The following is a 19,671-nucleotide window of genomic DNA, read 5'->3' on the forward strand; positions in this document are numbered from 1 at the left end:
TGCAAATTAACCCAAATAAATCAATCTTTATACTCTGTATCTACCTACCCCCCGGAAACAACACTACTATAATCGAAAACATCCTTAGTTGGACATCTTCAATTTACCCCCAAGAAACTATCATATTAGGAGACCTAAACCTAGATTGGTCCTCAATAAACTCAAATAACCCCACCACCCATATTAATCTACATGGCTATTCTCAAATAATTAACACCACTACCAGGATCAACAAACCTAGCAACAAAGAAAGCATACTAGATTGGATTCTAATTAACAAACAACAACAATCCTACCTTGCAGGTACCTTACCTGATAACATTAGTGACCACTACCTAACCTATATCATAAGACTAAAGACTACTGCCACTAACAACCCAGCCCTTAAAACCTCACGATATAATAAACACTTTAACCTTATCCTCTTCTTATCTGAACTAAATGCCTGCAACTGGAACCCCTAAAACTCTACTCGCTGATGCGGTTGAATATTTCAATTCTAGATTCTTATCAATCCTTGACAATCATGCACCAGAACGTACCATCAGAGTTAAAACTAAACCAGCCCCCTGGCTAACTAAAGAAACAAGACAAAAAATGTTACTCAGAAATAAATCCTGGACAAAATGGAGATCTAGTAAATCTCCTTCCGATCAACTGATGTTTAGGCAATTCAGAAATTCTACCAAAAAAGCAATAATCTGTGACAAAAGAAACTATTATAGTAATCTCCAACAAATTAATACTAATAAACCACAACAATTTTGGGCAACCTTAAATAAACTTATTCACCCTGGAAAGACTACTACTCCCGCCCCCTCTGAGTCAGAAAAACACACAACCCTAGAAACTGCCAACACCTTTAACTCCTTCTTTACTGAAACCATTAACTCTCTGGCCTCTCACCTCTCCATAGATAAATCATCCATCCCTGATCCCACTTCTACTAATCTCCCTACCTTTAAACTACAACCTATCTCCACCTCCTTTATCCAAAAATGTCTCCAAAAACTCAAACCTTGTACCCCCTCTGCCGACCAACTTCCTGCCGAATACCTTCAAAAAGCAGCATCCATAATAGCCTACCCTGTATCCATCCTTATAAACAGAACTATCAGCGAAGAGTCCATTCCTGATATCTGGAAAATCTCACACATCATCCCCCTACATAAAGGTGGCAACTCCAATGAGTACTCCAATTATAGACCCATAGCCCTCATCACCAATAGCAAAGATTATGGAAAAATGCATACACCATCAACTAATGAATCACCTCACTAAACATAATATTCTGTCCAATTGCCAACATGGTTTTAGGCCTTTTCACAGTACTACCACTGCCCTCCTTTCCTTCACTGATTTTATCTTTAAAATTCGCAACAATAACAACCTATCTTCAGCCCTCTTTATAGACCTTTCCAAAGCTTTTGATATGGTCAACCATCCCCTACTCCTACAAATCCTGGAATCTATCTCTCTTGAACCCAAGGCTATACACTGGTTTGCCTCTTACCTCAGCAATAGAAAGCAGGCCGTCCTCTGGGGTAACAATCTCTCATCTCTGCTACCTATCACTCTTGGTGTTCCACAGGGCTCTATTCTAGGCCCTCTCCTTTTCACTCTATTCATAAATGACCTTCAATTGGCCTTACCCCAAGAAACTTGCATTCAATATGCTGATGACTCCACACTTATCTGCTCCGTAAAAACTTCCTCTGAGTTACAAACCCTTACTCAAAACGTCTTCAACACAGTCGAGACATGGTTCTTAAAACGCTGTTTACTCTTGAATGCTAAAAAAACCAAACTCCTCCTATTTAAGCCTACTTCTAGGTCCCCCCCACTAGAATTCTCCATCTCTTCTAACAATGGTACTGTTATATCCCCTGATTCTACCACTAAGCTGCTAGGTGTGACTATAGATAACAGCCTTACTTTTGATACTCATATTAACAATACCATTAAAATAGTCAATCGAAAACTGGGCTCCCTCTACAGAATTAAAACATTCTTAACTCCCAATGCTAAAGCTACACTTGCCCACTCTCATCTTATTTCTACTCTCCTCTATGCTTCACCCATTTACACTAACCTCAAGAAGAACAATCTCTCTAAATTAGCTAACACTCTTAATAACATAGCTAGATTTGTCACGAAACAAATATAGAACCCATCACTGTCTGAATCTACAGCAACTTCACTGGCTAGAATTTCACAACATGCTATTACTCTCTCAACTTACCTTTGTCCATAGAATATTCTACCAACCCAACAATACACCTATCCTCTCTAATCTCTTTACCCCTTATACAAACCTAAATTCCCTTCGGTCCTCTAACAAACTTCTAGTTACAATATGTAAATCTAATAACTCAGCTGGTGACTCCCTTTTCTCCAACACCATTGGTAAGTCTTGGAATCAGCTTCCCACTGAACTCACTTCCATCACATCTCCTATTCTCTTTAAACAAAACTAAAAACACACCTAATAAAACACTGGCTGTGCCCCTGTCTCAATCCTGACTAACCATGGCTCAGCAGTCTCTCACCTTTCTATCTTCCCTACTCTAAACCTGCTCTCTACTATTGCAGTCTCATACTTGTACACTTTCCTCTCTCTTTTCTTATCTATCATGTTCTTTTTTTCTCTTACCTCCTACCATATTAGTCCAAAACTGCTAATTTTATGTATTACTAAACCAGGACTTAATTCTTATGTTGTGCACAATACTTACTTATCCTATCAAACTTTGTTCCCTTCATTTTGTTTTGTATTGACTGTCTGTACAATTTGTGGAGCTTTTCTCCCCGGGCCTCTGCTGAAAATGGAGTTGTCTCCAGTTAGACTAGCCCGGTTAACAAATGTTAAATAAATAAAATAAAAAGTCATTACTTTTAATCAAAAAATCAAGTGCTTCAAGTTCTGAGGCAGATAAATTAGACTCATCATGATTTTTACATAACATCTTCCTAAAATCTTGCTCACAGATTTTACCAAAGACACTTAATGTTGTGTTCAGTAAAGGGTTAAAGGTACTTTTCTTAGTACATACACTGTTAGAAACAACCTTCTCAGACATACCATCGAGAATAAATTTCAAGTTCAATTTCCTTAAATATAGTTTAAAGTCAATAATCAGTTTTGGAAGGTTAACCTTGTTCGAAGGAATAAAGGACAATCCCTTTTTAAGCAGAGAAATGACTTCAAGAGGCAAATTACTGTCTGTTAAATCACAAACATTGATCTCAAAACTCAGTTCTTCTTCTTGTTCTTGCCTCTTGCTCTGCTCCGTGTCTGAACCATGCCAGACCACTTGGGCACCTTCTTGTTCCCATTCTTGTCCACTAAAAAAGGACTTGCCTTTTCTTTTGACGAAATCACCTGGGCATAAGAAGTACTAGCATTAGCATTAGAACTAAAAGTTCCAATACCATCATTAACTGAATTGCTGTTATTGTGGGTTGCTGTGTGTCTTTGTTCAGTATTCTTTTCTTGTGCCTGGCTCATGGCATCAGTTGTACTCAAAGACACAGTTTCTAAAACATTCAATTGTGCCATGTCCCCTTGGTTTTGACTGGTAGATTGTTTCACCAGATAAGCAGTCTTTTTATCATATGCTGTTAAATCTCTAGTGAGTTTTTTACGTTTTCTCTCAATAATGGTAGCTCTAAGCCTCTCTAACTTAGAGTTAATACTAAAATACATAGTACTTAATTCCTGAAACACTGGTGAAGCTTTTATTTTAACTTCTAATTCTTCAGCTTTTTCCCTCAGGTGTGTCAATTCAACGGAATAATGTTGTACTAGTATTTTCATGTAAGACACTCCAGTGTCATTAAACAGTTCTACCAAACGTTTATATAACTCGTCCCCATAACTGACACAATTTGGGAACCTAAAAACTCTTAAACCAAAAGGCACCACTTTTAACTTTACGTTCTCTTCCAGGTAGAAAATTTCCAACTGGAGAGAAACACATTTTGAACATGTTTTTTCCAACAATCTGATATCGTCTTTAAGAGTGGCAATAGCATCACTTGAAATGTTTAAAACCACCCCACTTACTTGTTCGTTCACTTCCGAAACTGCCCTTCTTGAAAATGGATTGTCCATAACTCTGAAAGTCTGTTCCGTGACCCTGCTGTTAGTCAAAAGATCCGTGTTGTTAGAATCAACAGATCCGCCATTAACGTTACCATCTAAACCAGAGGCAACCACACTTGCTTGCCTAGGCGACGTCAAACCTCGCTCACCACCAGCCACAGTAGTGGAAACACCTCCTTTGCTTCCTGCTTTAGATAAATGAGTATTAGAATCGTTCGTGACCATACCAGATCCTATCTGCCGAGCTACAGTCTGTGCAACAACTTCCTTAATAGTAGCTGTAATGAAATCAGTAAGACTTGTCCCCGACTCAGGAAATGGATGTAAACTCATGTTCATTAGGATATCCTGGCTAGATTCTTCACCTGCCATGACGGCACTTAGACAAAACACCAAATTAAATGAGAAACGACCAAAAACTTCATAAAAACCACACAGTAACAAACAATGAAACAAAGTGAAGATTGTCAGGAATAAATGATCCCAAATTACGTGTTTCGTTCACTTTTAATAACTGTGAACTTCCTCAGAAATACAAACATATAAAAACCGTTGACGTTTATATAACTCGTCCCCATAACTGACACAATTTGGGAACCTAAAAACTCTTAAACCAAAAGGCACCACTTTTAACTGTACGTTCTCTTCCAGGTAGAAAATTTCCAACTGGAGAGAAACACATTTTGAACATGTTTTTTCCAACAATCTGATATCGTCTTTAAGAGTGGCAATAGCATCGCTTGAAATATATAGGTAAAACTATTAGAGCCTTCCACAAAAGAATATACGAACATTTATTTGCCATTAAAACAAAGACTTTAAAAATGCCCTGGCCAAACATGCAGATATATGTCCAGATTTTAAGAAATTTACTTTTTCAGTTCTAGAAAAAGTAAATGATCACTTATTCAGTGGAAACTACAAAGTAAAATTGGAATGTAGGGAAGCTCTGTGGCAAGTTATGCTAAGAGCGGATGAGTATCCAGGCTTGAATGAAGCCATTAACATTAAATGTTTCCTGCAAGCACAAAGGTTTTAGTGTTAGAGAAAATTATTAATATTATATTTCCTAACACTGCTAATTTTTGTTTATAATTGATGAATGAGTTTTGCATAAGTATTTTTAAGTGAATAGTTTTTATGTGACATCTATCGTATTTTAAACAAATCAACAGTTTAGTTTACAAGTTTAATAGGTATTAGTATATGATTGGATTATTTTTTCATGTGACTTTCAAATATTGTTATTTAAATCAACTGTTTTTATATGTTTGTATTTCTGAGGAAGTTCACAGTTATTAAAAGTGAACGAAACGCATAATTTGGGATCATTTATTCCTGACAATCTTCACTTTGTTTCATTGTTTGGCACTGTGTGGTTTTTATTAGGGAAGAACTCTGTTTCACATGGATGGGGAGCCTGTTCTAGAGATGGGGTAGTCTCTGGGATACATACCTGTCTCTCCAGAAGGTCCTATTTATATCATAGGCAAGGTTTAAGTCTTTAGAACAGGTAATTCTAATGCTGTTTGTTTTGCAGATAAGTAGAAGGTCATAAGAGTGGGGTCTGACAATGCCTTGTATGACAGGCATAGATCTCCCCTCAACAGCTTGAAGGAGGCAGAATACAGGGATAGGGCCTTGAGGCGCTCTGCATAAGACATTTTACTTATGCCCTGTATTCCTTTAGTGAGGAAGCTCTGTGGATGTACCAATTACTGAATATGCATGGTTAGTAACATACTAAATGGAGCATTGTATCCAATGATGCATCTGATGAATGCTGAACATAGTAGAAAAATGACTTCCTTGGACCTAGATGCTATATATTTGTTTATAACTTATTTTATTATTTTATTTTATTTTACATTTGTTGACGGGGTTAGTCAGACTGAGCTAAGTCGCCCTTTTTCAGTGGAGGCCTGGGGAGAAAAGTTCCACAGTTTTAGTGTTAAGAGCATCAGCTGGTTACAATGTATACAAAAAATGAAATACGTTTTATCGGAAAAATAATATTGGAAAAAAAATATAATAAGCATACCTAAGAGAAATTACATGATACAAACATTTTCAATAAACAGTGAAAAGAGTTCATAGTATATGTAGGTTAAGGTCAGAGCTACGTAGGGAACTAGTGGGAGAATATTGAGAAAGGAGGGGAGATAGGCTATGGCAAAAGGATGCTAGGTGTAGTACAGAGTGAATTATTTGTAGTTGAGAAAGTAAAAGCTGGTGAGGTAATTCCAGACAGTTTAGGTATCTTAGTGAAAGACAATGATGCGATTTATAAGTTTGGCGAGCAGTGAATCTGGCAACCTTGTTGTAGGTAGACTCTAGTTTAGTTAGCAGTGTGGAATTAAGACTGGTAAGAATTTTGCAGCTGTATAGAAGGCTAGGTAGGAAGTACTCATGAGAGAGGGTTATTTTTACTTTGTTAGTTAGAAACATTTTGTTTCGATAAAGAAGGCCACGTTTTTGGTGCGTCTTTTTGATGCAGTTGTTTACATGTAGCTCAGACTTGAGTTGGTCATCTATCATTACTCCTAGTAGTTTTGTACTAGGTTCAGCATTAATGGGGGTGTTATTGAGGGACAGTACAGAAAATGTAGCTTTAAGGTGGGTAAAGCTCTTAGGGTGAAGTAGTAAGAGTTTTGTGTTTTTAGGGTTAAGAATTAGCTGGTTGTCACAGAGCCAGGATTCAACTGAATTAAAAGATGCTTGGGTTGCAGAGATAAGGTCAGGTGGAGTATCTGCGATGGTGATGATGGTGGAGTCATCTGCATATTGTACACAGGATGACTGTGGACAGGAGGTGTAGAGTAGATTAGTGAATATATTGAATAGTAATGGGCCAAGGTCAGATCATTGGAGGACTCCTATTTTGACATGAAGAGGAGGGGAGAGAGCTGAGAGCCATCTCACTGATTGTAGATGGTCAGTGAGATAGCTGGAAAACCAGGTAGTAGTAGAAGCAGAGAAGTTTAGGTTAGCCAGTTTGTTCAGCAGAAGAGGGTGACAGACCTTATCAAAGGCTTTTGAAAGGTCGAGGAATAGGCAGGATTCCAACTTATTATTGTCTCTGGCTATTTGGCTAGAGCAATAGTATTAATGAAGGATATAAGGGCAGTTGAAGTGCTATATTTAGGGTGAAGGCCATGCTGTGTAGGTGTGAGCAAGTTTTCCTGTAGAAGGTATTTCATGATTTGCTTGTGTATGCATTTTTCCAGTATTTTTGAGAGTGGTGAGAGGATCATGATGGGTCTAAAGTTTGTAATGTCAGTGGAGTTACCTCCTTTGTGAATGGGTATGGTGTAGAACTTCTTCCAGATAAATGGGACCTTAGATTCTGAGATGGAGTGATTTATTAGGATTGATACAGAGAGGGCAATGGATTCAGGAGCAATTTGTAGGAAATAGGGAGGCAGGTTGTCAGCAGAAGCAGATCATGGTTTAAGTTTAGAGAGCAAATATTTTATATAGTTAGTGGGTACAGTTGTAAGAGAGAAAGTGGTAGAGGAGTTGAGAGTAGGAGAGGATTTGGAAACATTAGTTGAGATGGTAGTAGAGGGGAAGGAATTTATCAACTTAGATAGGGATTCAATGAAATAGGAACTGAATGAGGTATCTGTATCATCTGTTGAGTTGTTTGGGCAGGAGTTGGGTGAGGAAGGGTTACCAGGATACAGGGTTTGGTTTATAGAATTCCAAAATTTCTTGGGATCAGTTTTTTTTTTTTTGCAGTTGGGAGTTAAAGTACAAGTTCTTTTTGTCTTTGTGGATGTGTTTTTTTCTGATTTCTTAGTTCTTTATATTTTTTGTAAATGGGAAGGAAGCTTTTTTTTATCCACCTTTTCCATGCCCTGTCTCTAGTTTTCATTAAGGTGCAGTTGGCATTGGTAAGCCAAGGGGATATATTAGATTTGATGCAGACATTGTGGGGTGGAGCAAGAGAGTTAAGGATGTTAAGGAAAGTAGAGTTGAAAGAGTGAACAGCTTCAGCAGTGGGGTGATAGGTTGATATATTAGATTTGATGCGAACAGTGTCGGGTGGAGCAAGAGAGTTAAGGATGTTAAAGAAAGTAGAGTTGAAAGAGTGAACAGCTTCAGCAGGGGGTGATAGGTTAGTTGTGCCCAGTTTATCTTGGACAGAAGGCTATTACAAGTCTCAGAACACAAGGTGGATACTTTGCGACAGATTATATATCTGTAAGGCCTACTGAAATGAGGAGTGTATCTAAGAATTTTTACAGTTGAGTGATCACTTAGGGAGTCAGGTAGGGTCTCAGAGTTATGGTATTTGTGGGGATCTGTGACTAAAATCCAATCAATGAGATAGCTGGAGGTATGTGATCTGTTTGCATGGGTGGGGGTTGAGATAAGTTGTACAAAGCCATGTAAGTTGATGCATGAAGTAATGTTTGGGGACTGAAGAGTTAGCCAGTTAATTTTAACATACCCAAGAAGAATAGTTTCATTGTGGATGTTCTGAGAAAGGTAAAAGTCAAGTGAGAGTCAAAGAAAACTTTATTGTCATTCAAAACTACACAGCAATGTAGCTGAACAAAATTACAATGCTTTATTTTCAATGCAGGAAACAGTTGCACATACAGATAGAGAAAAATTAATAAAATATCACCGTAGAAATTTAATAAGTAGCAATTTGTAAGTAAAGTAAGACAGCAGTGACCTACACCCATCCCAGAACAGGAGACAAGGAAGACAAGGAAAAATATGAAGGTAATATTTCAAAGTACAATTGAAACAATAGCAGCATATCTATGATTAGACTGAATTATTGCACAGTTTGTATATTGCACTTTACAGTCCTTCATTGTTTAGGTGAGCTACCTTAGTATTGCTCTTAGTTATTGCACATCCATAAAATTAGTACATTGCTAGGCTAGTTATGTAACAGACATCATGGTTCATTTTTCCAGAGTTCAACAGTCTAACAGAGAGTGGAAAGAAACTGCTTTTTAGTCTGGTGGTCTTACGATGCAGGCTTCTGTATATCCTGCCGGAGGACAGGTGAGTATACAGACCATTGGCAGGATGTGTTGGATCGCTGGAAATCTTTTTGTCCCTGTCTATGCAGTGGCATTTGTGTAGATCTTCCAGAGGAGTAAGGGAGGTGCCAATGATTCTTTCTGCTGACCTTAAAACTCTCGACAGCCTTCCGATCCTGATTATTACAGCTCCCATACCAGACTGCAATGCTGTTGGTCAGGATACTTTCAATGGTGCCCCAATAAAAGGTCTGAAGTATGGAGCTTGGTAATTTTGCCTTCCTAACTTTCCTTGGAAAGTGCAAGTGTTGCTGAGCTTTTTTGACTGTGCTGAATACATGGACTGACCAGGATAAGTTCTCTGTCATATGAAGACCCAAGAACTTTGTTCTTGAGCCTTTCCACTGTCATCCCTTTCATCACTAGAGGTTTGTGTGGTACTTGAGATCTTCTGAAATCAACAATCAACTCCTTTGTCTTGCTGACATTCAATGCTAGATTGCTGCTGTCATACCAGACCAGTAGTTCATAGGTTCATAGGCTCATAGGTAGGTACTAGGCTATCAGCCCTAGGGCCTATGCAAGCCCAGCCAAAAAGGTACCCTGGCTTTTGCCACCCAAGAAAATTATTTTCCTGTGCCACTGTCGATCAGAACCACAGAAGTGATCCCGGGGTGAATTTCCTATTTCCCATCCAATCATCAAGATTTTTCTTGAAGAGTGCTAATGAGGAGCTTTGTTTGCTATAGATAGGTAGTTTATTCCAGAGTATGGGAAGTCTCTGGGACAGGAATCTATCCCTCTGGCATGTTCTGTTTATTGTGGTGACAAGGTTTAAGTCCCTAGAGCGTGTAGCTCGGAGGGATTTGGATTTCTTTAAGTGGAGCATGTCCAACAGCTCTGGGTTTGGCATAGCTTTGTATGTTAGGCAGAGATCACCTCTGGGTAGGCGGTATGCGACGGAGTAAAGCTGGAGTTTTTTGAGACAGTCTGTGTAGGGCATCTGTTTGAGGCCGGTAATCCTTTTTGTGAGGTATTTCTGCAGCCTTTCCAGTTGTTGTAGATGTCTTGTGAGGTACATACCAAAAACGGCTTTGTACTCTATAATGGGTCTAATGAGTGATGAGTAGAGGGTAACAATGACCTCTTTTTTCTGGATGAGAAACCTTTTGTGATGAGGAGTGCTGCATAGAAGGATTTCCTGAATACTGTGGCGATGTGATTATCAAAGGAGAGACTACTGTCCACCTGTGTCCCAAGGTCTCTTATCACACTTTTGGTTTTAAGTATACTACCGCCTATGTTGTAGTTCATGGGTACAGAGTTTTTATCAAAGAGGATGACAATGCACTTTTTGGCACTGAGCTTGAGACCATGGCTTTGACACTAGGCATCTGTCTCAGTGAAGCCCTTTTAATCTCATTCCTGTAGGCCTCCTTCTCTCTGTCTTTGACCAAGCCTATAACAGTGGTTTCATCTGCAAATTTGATGATCCTATTCATCTTATGTGTGGCCATGCAGATATGTGCCAGCAGAGTGAAAATTAGAGGGCTTAAGACACACCCCTATGGTACTCCTGTGTTAAGGATGATACTTCTGGAGCTGTTGTCTTCCACACAAACCTTTTGAGGCCTTTCAGTAAGGAAGCTCAGAATCCAATTGCATAAATAGGAAGAAAGAGAATGTTTTCTAGAAGGGTAATGTTATCTCCAGGGGGAATGTAGATAGCTACAACTGTAATAGTGGTGTAATTGTTAAGTTCAAAGTTAGCTGTCAGGAGTTCAGCAGCTGAGAAGGAGGGATAGGGTTGGTTTAGACTTGAAGGAGTAAGATGGTTTGAATATACAATGACCACTCAACCCCCTTTTTTATTTTCTCTATCTAGTCTAAGAATATTATATCTGGGTGGCTATCACTGTCATGGTTTCCTGGCTTCAGCCAGGTTTCAATCAGGGCAACTATATCAGGGGTGTGGTTAGCCATCCAGGCATGGAACTCACTGATTTTGTTTAGGATGCTTCTAAGATTCAGGGAGTAAAAAGATACTTGCTTTTTTGGAGGAGCAGTGTAGGGCTGGTTAGGGGAGTTAGCTTTATTGACTGGAGGGGAGGGTTTGGGCCAGGGTTTGAGTGAATATCACCTGACAGCAGTAGAGACTTAGGGAGGATATGTTGTTTGCATAGTAGGTGCTTTATTTTATTTTCTAAAGAGGTGGTAGGGGAAGGGGGAATTTTGATTCTTGGGAGGATAGTATTTAGAGGAAAAATAGATGAGTGGATAGGGAAACATTGCAGAGGATGTGTGAAGACATTTGTATTAGCATTTGCATGATGAAAGTAAGTTGGAGTTAAGTGAGAGTTGCATGAGGTAAGAGTGTATAGGAGGAGAAGGGGAGGCAATAGAAGAAAGGCTTGGATTGAAAAAGGCATATCAGTAAGGAGGGTCAGTAGTTAAGAGGGAGGTAAAAGTTGGGCCTAGAAGAAAGGTTGTAGGAAAGGTAGGGGTAGGTAACCAGTAGGGGGAGTCAGTACACAGAAAGGAGAAAGGAGTGGTTGGTGTCAAGGGTTTGCAGAAGTTGAGGAGAGATATATGCAGGAGTGGGGGCTTGTACAACACAGAATGATTCCTCACTGCTGTAGACAGATGATGGTCAAAGGCCAAATTACTCTGTATGTGTGTCACCAAGTCCCTGAGTACTAGGTCAGCTTTTATGGGTATGTTGTCAATATGATAGGTACCAGGGGTGGATGATAGTATTATGCATTTCTTGATATTTAGTTTTAGTCCATCGTTCTGACACCAGTTGTTTGTCTATGTCAGCACTTCCTGGAAAACATTTGTGTTGCTGTGAGATTTAATAACAGCTCCTAATTTGCAATCTTCTGCAAATTTAGTTAGCCAGAGGCCATTGACATTGACCTTGACTTCAGAGAAGTAAATGCCAAAAAGGAGCTGTCCCAGGACAGATCCCTGGGGGACTCCACTTGTGACTGGCCTCTTTGTAGAGTTGGGCTCTGCAATTATAACTTCTGGGGTCCTGTCTGTCAGCCAGTTGGATATCCACTGGGTGACATAAGGGTTTGTACCTAACCTCTTGAGCTTGTCAACAATTCCCAAGTGGAATATTGTGTCAAATGCCTTGGCAAGGTCAAGGCAGGCAGTGTGAACCATTTTGCTCTCATCCATTACTTTGGTGGCCTTCTCAAAGAAGTCCACCAGTCTGAGTAGGCATAACCTGACCTTGACGGAACTGAATTGAGTTGGTTCCAGTGTGTGGAGGTTTACTATGTCATTCTTTACATAACTCTGCATATGAGACTAGTGAGACTTATAGACCTATAATTCCCAGGGTTGGTTGATGGTCCCCCTTTGTGCAGAGGGATTACTGCTGCTGTCTTCCATTCCAATGGAACATAGCCAATTCACAGACTGTGGTTAAACGGGGATTCAAGTGGGTCTACTAGGTCATGTTTTAAGATGTTTAAAAGGCAAAATGGGATGTTGTCTGGTCCCATTGATGCCGTGTTTTTGGCCTTGGGGTATGCCGAGATAACCTGCTCTCTTGACATAATAGGCTGTGGAATGGTGGTAGGTATACTTTGGGGGATGACTGGAGGGGACAGCAGCATGACGTTTGTTCCAAAACTGTCAGCAAGCAGGTTGGCTATTATCTCCGGTTGAGTTTAGGTGGTGCCATCCACAACCAGTTCAGCACATATCTGGGTATTCCATTTTAGATTTTGGACATAGTTAAAGTCTTGTGATTCTCTTTAGGGAAGTTATTTTTGCATTGTAATTAGCTTTGGTGGCTTTGACAAGATCTCTAGTTTGTTTGTTTAAGCTAGAGAGGGATTTCTTCCTCTGCTGAGGCAGTTCCCTCTTGCTCTTGCACATTGATTTCTTTCTGTTGTTGTATATCTTGTTTCTACTAGGATTCCAACAGGATGGCTTGCTTTTTCAGCAAGACCTGGTTTTAATCCAGTCAGGTACTGCTGCTTCTATACAACTGCTTAAGTAGTTATACAAAGCATTGGTGTACACCTCTGTATAGGAGTCCATGTTATCTGTGATAGAGAGGCTTTGAAACTTCTTATACCATCACTTAGTAAGAGGTAATTTGTCTTTGAAAAATTCTTAAATGTTTTTGGGCTTGATGACATATTGGTTTTATAATTACATCTAACGAGACTGATTTATGGTACAATCTTACCAGGGAGGACATGGGGGGCAATGCTCTCCCATGTTAGTGACTATTATGTTCAGAACATTTGAGCCTCTTGTTGGTGTGCTGGCTAGCTGTTCCAGAGCATATATACTGACAAAGTCAAAAAACCTTTGAACCAGTATATTTCTGGTCATGAATGTTCCAATTCGATGGTAGGATAATTAAAATCAGCAATGAGTAAGGTGCTGAGATGCATGGCAAGTGCCTCCATTATGTTCCGGTATGCAGTATGCTTTTCCTGTTTCACTGTGGGGGACCTATAACTAGCTATGATGTGGTAGGGGGCTTTGCCTACAGTTAATTGGACAAGGAGTAGCTCAAGAGAGCCATATTAGTTGACCAGTCTCAAGGTGTACTTATCCTTAATGAAGTTGGATACACCTCCTCCTTTGTTTCTTACACACTGAATTTGTGGGTCTGAACATATGGAAGGCATTGAAGCCCTGCACAGCTAAGGTTTTTTTGTGCATCTTTGAACCATGTCTCAGTGATTGCACAGACATCAGCATCTATAAAGTGAGGAGCGCTTCCAGGGAGTGCAGTTTCTTGTTTAGACTCCTAGCATTAAGCAGCAGCACCTTGAGTTTATCTAGAGAGGATTTGTTATGTTGGAAGGTTGGTTATTCTGACACTGCCTAAAAAAGGCACAATATGGGTGGTTAATGCCTTTGCCAGTATCTGAAAGCCTTGAGAAGACATGTGAAGAGCATCTCTGACAAAACAGCATGACCTGTCGACCATGTCTTCCCAGGCTGACAGAAATTGATCCCTTGGACTGACAACAGAAGCTAAGCCAATTGTTAAAGTCAATCATTTTTTTTTGTTTGTACTGTGGCATCATTCTTGAAGAAGGTAGAATGCTGCTTAAGGCTAGTCTTATACCTGCATGTGATGCATAATCTTAGAGCTTAGTCATGTCTCTCTTCCTGTAGTCCAGTGAGGTACATCTCAAGTCATTCACCCTCACAAGCACTATGACAAAGTCATATCAGTACTTGTAGTTGAGTGACTTGAGTGCTTGAGCATCTTGATGGATCCTGGAACCTAACAGGCAGCTAACCATAACCCATTCCTTATTCACCCTGATGAGAAGTACACCTGTGTGACTCACAATGAAGTCACCTGTGACCAGTACATTAGGTTTTGTGGTGTTATGCCTTACAGACTTATTTGCTGAGATACTAGTGTGTGTTTTTATTTGTTGTGGTTGTTTTTTTGCGTTGTTATGTGTATAAGTGGTTTCTGTTCGGGAGGCCTCTGATCTTTTATTGAGGTACTAATGAGTACCTCCACTTATGTGTTTTATGTGTTGTGTCCTAATTTAGTATGGGATGTGTATGTGTGTTGACAAAATGTTTGACATTCGATTTGTCCTTATGTGAGAGTCAAGCCTCCAATTTCATAGTGTACCTACATCTCTCATATAAAGCATTTGTTTTTTTCAGGACTAAGTGGTTGTCGATATACATGAGACAAGTGGTACATTACCTCAGGATACCCATGTCTTTCAGGCTGGTCAGAGAGCTGATGGGAAACTGCCCATCCATGATAGCATGCTATTGCTGTATGTTTTATTAAGAAAGGGAATGGGTTAATTTAAAAGGACTGTGCTGGTAGCACTGAGACTACAAAAGGGATTTATACTTTGAGTGGACTAAGGATGATCAGTACAGTAACACTGCTCGGTGGGCAACTGAGTTACTCCTAGAGCAACAGAAAAGCTTGGAAGGGTTTCACTAACAGCTGTTTAGGGAAAAACTGAGCTTCTATGCTTTTGTGTCTATACAGGGCACTGTTAATGCAATACAAGCAAAGAGAAACACGTTTTAAGCTAACTACCAATCAAGAAAGCACACAATAAGACTACTACCAGCAATCCTCAACATAAACAGGTTAGATCAGCAAACTTCTCCCACCAAGGGTGCAGAAAAACATCTACTTAATGTAGAATAGCTGGTTTTGAGCCCAAGTGTAATAAGACCACACAAACTACCTACAACATCCCTACAACTAACAGATACAGTGTAATACAGTGCAACTAACTACTTAAAGCAGCAGTAGACAGTACAGTTTTTTTTTCTATAAAAGGCAAAAATAACCACAAATAGCTTAAGAAACTGCTAAAGGCAGTCACATTATACAAGAAAAGTGCAATAAATGCTTATTTTTTTAGTAGTGGATTGCTCCAGGTGAAAGCAGATTCTCAACAATCAGTAGCAAAGTCACCAAACAACGAGCAGCTCTAAGTATCTATGCCAAAGCCAACACAAATGCAAGTCTTAAATATGCGCAAAGCAAAACAAGTTTTAGCTAACTAACAATCAGGAAAGCAAACAATAAGCCTTGCCCAAGCAAAACCCAACTCAGACAGGTTAGATCAGCACACTTCTGCCACAAGGGTGCAGAAAAACACATTCTTAATGTAGAAAAGCTGGTTTGGAGCCTAAGTGTAACAATATACCATAAACTACCTACAGCAACCCTACATCTATCAGATACAATTCAATAAGATGGAATTCACTACTTAAAGCAACAGCAGACAGTACAGTTTTTAAACTGCTAAAGTACATTGACAGTATATAATAGAAGTGCAAAAAATACTTAGAACCCTATTGTGTGCTTCCCAGCTCATCTAGACCAGGCACACACCTACTGCCATTAGATGAATAATCCTGGTCCTCGTAATGTAAAATCACAGTAAAGGAGTATCCGGAGTGAAATGCTACCACAAACAAACTAAAAACATACAAAATGCTACCACAAACAAACTTAAATATATGACTACAGCAGTGTACTTTAAACAGCTTATAAAAGTATGACTACTCAATAAAAGTACTTTGCTTTGTATAAATGAGCCAAGAGCCACTCAGGTGTATAGAATTTATAAAGAAACTAAAACAAGATAAGCTGATTAATAACCCCTCCAGCCAATAGGACTGCATGCAGAAATCTCATTTGTATCCCTAACCTAAACAGACCAGGCTACCTCTCAGTGCACTAGATGGAAAATCTACTGACCTTGATGAGAAAACAAGTGCTTGTTAGAGTGTAAGAATATGTTACTTTATCCAACAGCTAACTAGTTAATGAATTCAGAGGAAGTAAATCAGTAGACCAGACAGTGACAGGCAAAATACACTTTTTCAATATAAACACAAGGAAAGGCAATAAATAATTCAAGGTATCAATGGCAGTATGAAAGCGAGAAGCTTATTAAGCTCAATTTACAGTAGGTGTGGGCAGCTTAAAATAATCAGGTTTAAAAAGCAGATCACTGAACAGGAGGTTGGTGAGGGAAAACTAGCAGGGAATCACCAGCAGTGCTTTAAGTTTATGCAGGCTTGAGATATTTTCAGAAAAAGACAAATTCCCAGAAATTCACTGTATATTTAAGTATCACTCAAGAAATGATTTAAACAATGAAAAAAACATGTGAATTGTTGAGCCTAGATAATTTAAGTGTCTATCTCTCATATAGAACAAAAACACCAGGCCAAGCTGATTTCTTAAAACAGAAAATTAAGTGGAACAGGTAAACAGAAAGCAGTTCTATCTATCACTCACAGATAAAAAATACAGGTTTACTTTCCTCACCCAGCAGATAATAACTGGAGGTGCTTTAGTTTATGTCTTGAAATCTTTTCAGAAAAAGGCAAAGACTCAGAAATCCACTGTGTATTTAAGCTGCATATACACAACTAATGTGGTTTGGCTTTATTGGCCTGAATGCATCCACAAAGATTTAAAAAGAAAAACTTGAGTTAGACATTCACAAGCCATGTAGCTGAAACACTTGATGTTCTTAAGGTGTCATTTGCATATATCCCTTGGGCCTCTATTGCAGGAGGTTTAGTGTATCACACAGTTAAAACTCTAGCTTGGGTAGGTTTTTCTTGTAGTTTTTACTAATTGGTTTGTCTTTGTGAACTTTCTACTCTTTCCTTACCCAGCAGAGAATCATCAGCAGTGCTTTAATTTATGCAGGCTTGAAATCTTTTCAGAAAACATGTCCACAAATTCTTTTAGACAGCTATCAATGTTTTCCTTGATAATATCCCAGAAAGTTATACTCTTTTAGATAGTTATCAGTGTTTTCCCTTATATAATACCCCAAAGTGTTACACAGCAAATTTTATAAGCAATACACCAAATAAATACTACTTTATCTTTTATAATATAGCAACACTGACTGCACCCACCATGTATTTTCATTATACCTTTCTGCTAAAAACATGTCTGTCCCTTTTCTAAAGTACCCTTTATGTTTCTACCCCCCACTGAGACATTTGGCTTATCCACCAACAAATAGGCTACAACTGAGAATCTACTTGAGGTTATCCAATTATTTTGTAACAGCTTTTTGATTTTCCCTTCAGCAATGGAAATAATTAATTAATTTCATTGTCAAACATTTTTTTCATTTAATCCATATTTCGCTCCCTTCTAAATCAATTCTGCAAAATGCAGAATTTATCTTGACTTTCTCTGCCATTAATACCTCTACCTCTTTACCAATATAGTGGGTGCACCCTCTTTCTAAAAAGTTATCCTTGGAAAGAGGGGTTTCCTATGAATGACCCCAGAACAGAAGTGCATAAAGTGAAAATGTCAGAGAAATTTTACAATACTCATAAGTATTATCAGATGGAAGTCCTTAATGTCAAACAAACATTTAATTGCATAGGTTAAAGGTTGGATTATGGATCACTTTATTGATAAGAACATTGGTGAATATTTTAGAATTAACAATGCAAGTGCCTCACTTAAATTAAAGCTTCCTAACATTCATAAACATTTGCTTAACCCAACTTTAATGCTTGTTGTGTCAAGGAGAGGTGCAAAAATTGAGCCATGGCTATTTTTGTTGTAAAATTTTGGAAAGTACTTAAAATTATAGCAAGCACACGTGATTTTGTATACAAGGAGAGGGATGCATGTTTTGCAGCCTCTGATATTTTAGCAAAAATGGATGTTAGATCAATTTATTCTGTAATTGCAATGGATGAAGGTTTGGAGTGAAATGTTTGCTTACTTAAATTCTTTATCAAATTTAAGATTGTCTTAGAATAGATTATTGGGGAAATGTTTGATGTTTTACTGCCATACAATTTTGTGGAGTTTAGGAGCAAATTATATACACAAAAATGGGTGTTACAATGGGTGCAATGACCCCAAGCTATGCCATTTTAGTTATGGCAGTTTAGGAGAAAGAACATGTATTCTCTACAACTTACATGCTATGTATGTCATTTTGAGTGTTTTATCAATGACATTATTATGAGTTGGTCAGGTAAGCAGGAAGAATTGTGATTTTTTTCTAGTATTTGAACCATGTTGATCAAAATTTAAAATTGACGTACACTTTAATAAAAAGTCCATTATTTTATTGGATATTGCCCTACAAGAAAGACAACAACAAAATAAGTACTGAAATTGCTAGGAAATCAATTTGCAGCACCAGTGTGTTTATATTTTACAAGTATGCACCCACCAGAGATAATAAAAAAAAACATTAAGTACAAATGAATAGTACTAGTAGGCTGACACCGGATAATAATGTATTTTGCAGGAAACCATCTAGCACCTTACCACATACAAAATTTGGCACATGAGTGCCATTTACTTGTGAAGCAGTCAACTTCAATGTGTCTATCAGATATTTGTGCCTCTGTGGGGATTCCACGATAACACTTGTGATTGGATTGTACAAAAATACTTTATATAATCTCTTGACTATGTAGGCTGCCACCTCTAAATTAGCATCTGATAAATGCCATTCAAGACAGGTTATGGGCTCACCGATCTTTTTGCACATTGAACAGAATGCCATGGCCATTTGCTGCTAAGAACAGTTTGTGTTATCATATACTTTGTACATCTGTTGGCAGCTGTGACTCACTGTATGACTATGGTCCACCCCAAAATATCCACCAAGTTACCCAGCCACTAAGAACTTATTCACATCTGAGACACTATAGTAATGTTTTTCATGGAATAAAACCATATCTGACCACACTTGTGTTAAGTTTTTTCTACTTCCTTTCATTACAATAAATCACCTAAATTCTAATACCCAACAATTCTTCAAACACTAGCACTTGAGTAAGTATGAAAGCTTCATTTTCAGATAAACCTAGGTCATTCAGTGGAATTTTAGCTTTTTGATCAACCTCAAGAAACTATCCCCTGTCATTATGTATGTGGCTCTGTAGTTTACCCCTTTTGACCAGTCTATACCAGTCTATATTAGGAAGTATATATCCATCTATTTACAACACATGATTATAGGGGACTAGTTGCCCAAATCAATACCTGTTTTCAACTTAAAATAAAAC

Source organism: Protopterus annectens, chromosome 2.part1, assembly GCF_019279795.1.
Source record: "Protopterus annectens isolate FY-2018-M chromosome 2.part1, PAN1.0, whole genome shotgun sequence".
Taxonomy (NCBI): domain Eukaryota; kingdom Metazoa; phylum Chordata; order Ceratodontiformes; family Protopteridae; genus Protopterus; species Protopterus annectens.